Source organism: Myotis lucifugus, unplaced genomic scaffold (genome assembly GCF_000147115.1).
Source record: "Myotis lucifugus unplaced genomic scaffold, Myoluc2.0 scaffold_56, whole genome shotgun sequence".
Lineage (NCBI taxonomy): Eukaryota > Metazoa > Chordata > Mammalia > Chiroptera > Vespertilionidae > Myotis > Myotis lucifugus.
Genome location: NW_005871104.1, coordinates 6,392,167 through 6,398,439, shown reverse-complemented (window position 1 = coordinate 6,398,439; position 6,273 = coordinate 6,392,167).

Here is a 6,273-nt window from a genome sequence, read left to right as displayed (position 1 = left end):
CCGACTCAGTGGCTGGTCCCTTCTTAGCAGGCGCTGGCCAAACTGGAGTGAGGCTCCACCCACCTCCCCCAGAGAGTGCTCCTGGCCTCAGAAGCAGTGGAGGAGAAGCCAACTGGGAGGAGGAGGAGCAGAGGGGAGGGGTTGGGGATGGGAGTCGTCATCCACCCTTACCTAACAATAAATAATAATGGCAACAGTGACTGATCATTTCAATAACTATTATTTATTAAGCACTTCACTAAGGGATAGATACTCTTCTAAGTGCTTTACCTATACTGTATTTTCTCAATTAACCCTATAAATTAATGAAAGCAGGCTCTGAATTAAAGGAACCTGCCTAAGTTCAGAAACCTAGAGAGTGAAAGAGTAGGGACCAGAGCCCAACTCCCCAAGCCTTCTAACCGGTGGGCCATTTCCGGCATTCTGAGAGAAGTCCACACACTCCCGCCTCCGCAGTCACCCCCGGGGCAGGGCTGCAGGCTGCCCTAAGGTGTCCTTTGGGAAGCTCCCCTTTCTGCGAAAATAGTTGGGAAAAAAGAAGTAATCACTCACTCACGTCTGTGTCTTAGCTCCTGTGAGGTTCCAGGGAGAGAGTAGCAGAAATTCTTTGTGGAAAAGTGGGGAGAGGCAGAGGTTGTACAACCCCCAGTCTAATTTCACTGGGCAGGACTCTGGGCCCTGGGCCGGGAGAGGGTGTGATTTGCCTAAGGTCACACATGTCATTCTCACTAGAACACTGCCAACAAAGAAGACCCTGGGGGTTTCTCTGGTGTTACACCCTGTCATCATCATTCCTGCTTCAGTAACGGACCGGGACCATCGGGCCAAAATGTTCTCCTCCCTCAAAATGATAGCATTTTACTGGAATCATACCCCTCCCGGTGCCACCATCTCATGTGGCCAAGAGCTTTGCTTAAATATTTCACAGCTAACTGGTAGCATCCGAGAGATTTGTCTGGTTCCCTTCCTTACATGGGACCCTTTCCAAGGTCCAGATTTGTAATTTTGTATTCTCTTCCTTAAAGAGGCCCTCTCTACCCCTTACCTTACCCCAACCTCCTCCCCAATGGTATAAGCTTCAGGCTCCACAAAGCCTGGCTACTTCTCTGGGGAGCATTGTGATTTTGCTTTTGCAGATGTGGACACTAAGGCTCAAGTAAAGAATGCTTGTTCAAGTGAATCCTCGGCAGATCCTGAACTCCCTAGCCAGAACTTAAAAAAAAATGTTTTTATTGATTTCAGAGAGAGGAAGGGAGAGAGACATAGAAACGTCAATGAACGTCATAGAAGCGTTGCTCCTCTTTAATAGATTAGAGAATCATCAATTGGCTGCCTTTTGCATGCCCCCTATTGGGGATCCAGCCCACAACCTGGGCATGTGCCCTGATTGGGAATCAAACCCTGACCTCCTGGTTCATGGGTCGACACTCAACCACTGAGTCACGGCAGCTGGACAGAGCTTGCTTTCTTTTGTGATTAATCCTCACCTGAGGGTATTTTTCCATTGATTTTTAGAGAGAGTGGAAAGGAGAGGGGGAGAGAGAGACACACACATTGTTGATTGGTTGCCTCCTGCATGCGCCCCAACCCAGGCTGGGATTGAGCCTGCAACCAAGGTATGTGCCCAACCAAACCTGTGACCTTTTAAACAGGTTCCTTTAAACAGAGGCCTTGTTTCTTTTGTTCTTTCATGGCAGTTTGGAAAGTCGATGTGTATCAGAATCTACTGGGGAGGAAGAGCACACAGAGACCCAAACTCAGTGAAGCAGGAGAATCTGGGCCTCTGTATTTTTACCAAGTCCTCCAGGTGGATCTGATATTGGCTAGAGTTTGAGCTCCACTGTTCTACGGGAAGGTTGCCCCTCTAACCAGAGAACCAAGGCAGAGAGCCGGGAAATGCTTTGCCTGAGGTTGTGTAATGTGGGGGAAATGAACATAAGTGCTCCCTTGGGCTGGAAGTTGGCAACTTTAGTAACAATGAAAGCCCTTCCCAAATGGGAATTCATCACCCATCTTGTTCTCCCAGGTAGTACTTTATAGCCTGGGGTTGATTCCTACCACTCACCCCCCCCCCTCCCCGCTTAGATAATAATAACTCAAGTGTATTGAGTCTATTCTAGGTGCTTTACTCTATTCTGACATTCCAGAGATAGCATCAGAGTCTACAGGTTAAGGATTCAGTCCTACAAGGCCTCCCCTCCCACTCCAGGCTCTTACCTGTGCTTCTGACCAACTGGCTATAGACGAAGGTTCCAACAACCTCCACCAGCTCAGAATGCCAATCACGATGTTACCGGAAATGGGACCTGCCAAGGGCTAGCTGGTGGTGTGTGGGTTCTTGGCTTCGTGCAGGAAAATTTTCACAACGTGAGTCCAGGAGATTTTTAGAGGATGTTTATGAAAGCTGGGGACAGTGAAACAAGGAAGGGCTGGGGAAATGAGCCGAGGCTGGGCTGCTCTGGCTCACTGAAAGTCAGAGTGAAGAGAACCTGGGGACAGGCTCAGGGGGTTTGCCCGGGATGAGCTGCCACTACCCAGTGCTGCCCTGGCTGCAAGCCTCATGGGGTCCCTTAGAGTTTAGGAGACCCATGCCTGTGGGGAAGAAGACGGGGGAGGCACAGGCATACTCCTCGGAGGGAGAGCAAGTGCCAGACCTTTGTTTTGAGGGGTTTTAAAGGCTGGGCGTTTTAGGGGAGGTTGTAGGGGAGGAGCTCAATAGAATATTCATCAGTTTTATGCTGATGTGCCAAAATTAGGTTTATTCTCAACTTCATCTGTCACTGGGTGTGGTTGGCAAATGGTCCTAATTGGATTTCTGCTGTCTGTCTCCCTGAGTAGGGTGATTAAAGTTATTTACCCTCTGTTTGGAGAGGAGAAGTACAAACCATTGACTCTTAAGTGTCCCTGGTTTAGGGAACATAAGATTTACTGGATGGCTGCAAACTGCTTGGCATCTACAGAGGCAAAGAGGGAGAGAGGAACATCAATGTGAAAGAGAAACACCAATCGGTTGCCTCCCGTACGCGTCCCAACCGGGGATAGTATCCACAACCTAGGTATGTGCCCTGACCAGGAATCAAACCCGAAATCCTTTGGTGCCTGGGATGATGCTTCAACCAACTGAACGCCCCCCCACCCTCCCCGCCAGGACTCTTGGTTGCTTCTTGCATGTGCCCTGACTGGAGATGGAATCTGCAACCTTGGTTGCTTACACCAACTGAGCTACCCGGTCAGGGCTGCATCCCTTGGTCTTAATACAGTAGCTTACCAAACAGGATGTTGCTCATTCACCCAGGAACTGCCATCCACAAATCAACCAGCTTAGATGATGAGAGCTGTTTACAGGACACTGCCCACGTGACAATAGAATCCAGCATCGCCTCCTGCGATTCCAGAGTCAGTCCTGAGGAAAAGACAAAAAGACGCTCCCTGCTTGTGAGTATCCTTTTTTGCATTCCCCAGGCAGCATGAGCCTGCATAAACCACTTCCATGCTTTATATAACTCATTACTATGGAACTCTTCTGGGCACTGCCGTTCCCACCCATTAGAGAGTTTCAATTCCCTAGTCCAAAATCCCAAAAGCTGTCACTAGGAGGCACTCCAGGCTCTTGCCATAAACCCCGGTCTATGCCCAATAAAGGGCTATAGCACAGAGAATCTGTTCCTACTAGCACTCCAGCTCCTTATCCTACTGTGTGGGCTCAGGCAATCTTACTGGTTCCCATCAGCATGGCCCACTAATATTGCTCGAAGGATGGGTTTACAGGCCTTTTGTTTTTATAATACCTAGATAGGGGCAGTGTCCCCCAATCAGTTATGATAAAGACTAACTGGAACTTTAAGCAAACAATCAGTTGAGGGAGGGATGTCTCTGGGAGGAGCTAGGGCTTATGGAAGTTCTTGCATTCTGTAATCTCGAGAACCCTACACATGAGAACCCTGTAGGAAATCTATCCTAAAGCTCTGCAACCATTTCACATAATGTCTATTTCAAACTTACCAACTCAACAAACTTTCACCTTCATTCCATCAACTCTTATGTTCCTAACTGTAGCCTCTCTTAGGACTTAATGAACAAGTTTGGATTTCACAGCTCATGGGAATTCCATAGTAAGGAGGCCTCTTTTCTACCCCCTGATTTTTACCCACTCTGTGCAAAAAGGCTTTGGGTCCCCTGCAAGGGGCTGAGCCAAGTAACCTGGGCCCTTTTGATGATCTTTACCTTAATTGCCTAACTGCTACCCCAGGTGATTGCTGGTCAGGTCTCTCATTGCAGTTTTTGCCTCCAGGCTTTAAAATTTCTACAAATTGAGGTATATTGAGCAGACTTATTTGAAGCCCTTTACCAGCAGGGGTTCCCTTTGGTCTGCCCAACCTTAGGTAGTGCTATATTAAAACCTGTGTTTTAACCTCATCAGTAACCATGTAAAGATTTCTGCCCGACTGGGACAAGTCCTAAGACTCTCCCTCTTTGGTTTCCAATTTGTTCCTCCCTTTCAATATTTTCTTTATTCCCCTTATTTCTTAATAACCTTTAAGCATTATCCATCTTGTTAGGAAGTCTCTTAACTCTCCCCTCTTCCCACTCTCTTGTTAAGTAACCTGTTTTTATGAACATCTGTAAAATCTATCAGGGGGAGCTGAGACACCAAGTTTGATAAGGCTTCCTGAACTGTTTTTCTATTTTGCAACAATGAGGTTACCTGGATTGCCCATGAGAAAGGAGCCCCCTTAACCACAGCATTTACGGTCACCTGGGAAATGGGTATCTTCGGCAGGTGAATATCCCGGTTATCATAAAGTCCACGTGGCTTGCAAACGAAGCGTATCAGCTGCTTCCTCTGGGATGTTCCACTTGGAATTTATGGGGGGAGTTGGGAAGTCCCCATTCTCAGGATAAACGCTTTACAGTGGCTTTTAACCAGTCCACTAGGCTTGCTGTTCCCTCGGGAATAACCTCCTGTTTTCTGGATCATGTATAGCCATCTGTGATTATTTCGTAGGGAACTGTGGGTCCTGAGTCAACCCAAACATGTCTTTCCACTCTCTAGCATTCAAAACCAAACACACAGCCCCCAAAACTGGTTACTCTCACAATTCATTTAAATAAAGGTTCTTCAGAAACCTGGTCCACAAAATGAAATAATTCCTTCACAATATACCACCTGGCTTCAATAATTTCTTGCTTTTGCCCTTCCTCCATGTTGATTACCTTCTTGGTGGCTAGAGATCTTAAACTATATCATTCTGTGAGCCAGGACTGTTGTAGCAAATCCCACTTCACTACACTAACTAAATTGGATTTCCTGACCCAATTCCACGATGGTGGGGTGAGTAGGGAATCCACCCTCCATCACGACCAAACATTCTCAGACACCAGCAGTGCGTCCAAGAATGCAACTCATTTCTGACACTATCTACCCAGAGGTAGCATCCGATTCCAGAGGTTAAGGGTTAGTCTGTTAAAGAATAAAATTCAACAGAGTAAATTTGAAGATCTCATTGGATTTATGAAGTGGTTCATGAACTGGGCAGCATCTCACCTAGCAACTAGAAGGGTGATTGGAGGGGTTGTACAAAACTTGAGGTTTTTATAAAAAGAACGTTGGCAAAGAGAGCTGTTAGCAAAATAAAAGAAAGGATTATTTTAGACCAGGACATCCTTTGGGGGAAGGGAAAGGCAATGGTTTTTATGCTGATAGTTTCTTTCTATGGGGGATGTAGAGGCCCATGTGACAGATCATCTTTTTGGTGTTGACCAGAAAATTCCAGACTGGTTGATTAAGATTATATTTTTAGGAGACAGTAAAACAGCAATTAGGTCAGGTATAAAATATATGATTGATATCATGGGATTTAGCACAAGAGATGCCAATTTGGGCCTGTGGTTCTCCTTAACAAGTCCTACAAGACCAGTACCTCTTCCCCCTCCTTCATCCTCACCCCCTCCCCCACGCCACTTCCGATGCCAGCTGAAAGTGCAGACTCTTACCTGTGTTTCTGCCCAATCAGCTACAGATTGGAGGTTCCAATGATCCTCCAACTCAGAATGCCAATCACAAGCCCAGGTTGTTACCTGTACTTCTGATGAACTGGCTGTAAGTCAGAGGTTCATAAACCCCCTCCTTGGGTTCGATTAATTTGCTAGACCAGCCCACAGAACTCAGAGAAACATGCTACTTACTAAAGCACTGGTTCATTACAAAAAGATATAACTCAGGAACAGTCAGATGGAAGAGAAACGTAGGGCAAGTTATCTCCTTGCATCTCC